The sequence below is a fragment of the Penaeus monodon genome, chromosome 34, assembly GCF_015228065.2.
Source record: "Penaeus monodon isolate SGIC_2016 chromosome 34, NSTDA_Pmon_1, whole genome shotgun sequence".
NCBI classification, from domain to species: domain Eukaryota; kingdom Metazoa; phylum Arthropoda; class Malacostraca; order Decapoda; family Penaeidae; genus Penaeus; species Penaeus monodon.
This window is the reverse complement of record NC_051419.1, coordinates 29,817,193-29,817,528: the sequence shown is the minus strand read 5'-3', so window position 1 is coordinate 29,817,528 and position 336 is coordinate 29,817,193. Positions and strand designations below refer to the sequence as shown.

Below are 336 nucleotides of genomic sequence, written 5' to 3'. Positions count from 1 at the left end.
ACTGGCAAATATATCCACCCACGCCTTATCCCTAAAAAAAAAAAAATCGTAGAAAAGAAGCTAATAATAAAATAATACACCCATTTAACCTCTCCAGCTTTCTTAAATTCCGGTTCAGAGTCACCTACACACTCACACTATGAAGGAATTGACAGTATAAAAGGGGAATTTCAAGTGAAATAAGCGCAGCGAAGTGTCACCTTCGCCCAACTACGTCAGTCTGTCACAGCTGACGTCAGACCACAACAGCGTCGTTCACTCTCGCTTGAAAAGGCGATAAGACTCGAATGTTCGGATTTACTTATCTCTTAAAAGGGAATGGTTTGCAATATATTG

At 40.2% G+C, this 336-nt stretch overlaps 1 protein-coding gene across 5 annotated transcripts in view; it reads right to left on the bottom strand.

Moving 5' to 3' along the window:
* LOC119594699 (TBC1 domain family member 16-like) overlaps positions 1–288 on the bottom strand; it is a gene marked incomplete at its 3' end in the record, with an annotated part of 16,016 nt that extends 15,728 nt beyond the window's left edge. For 3 of the 5 annotated variants that reach the window (XM_037943753.1, XM_037943757.1, XM_037943756.1), the window contains 1 exon segment: positions 137–235. 5 annotated transcript variants of the gene reach the window in all.
* Positions 289–336: the final 48 nt, after the last annotated feature.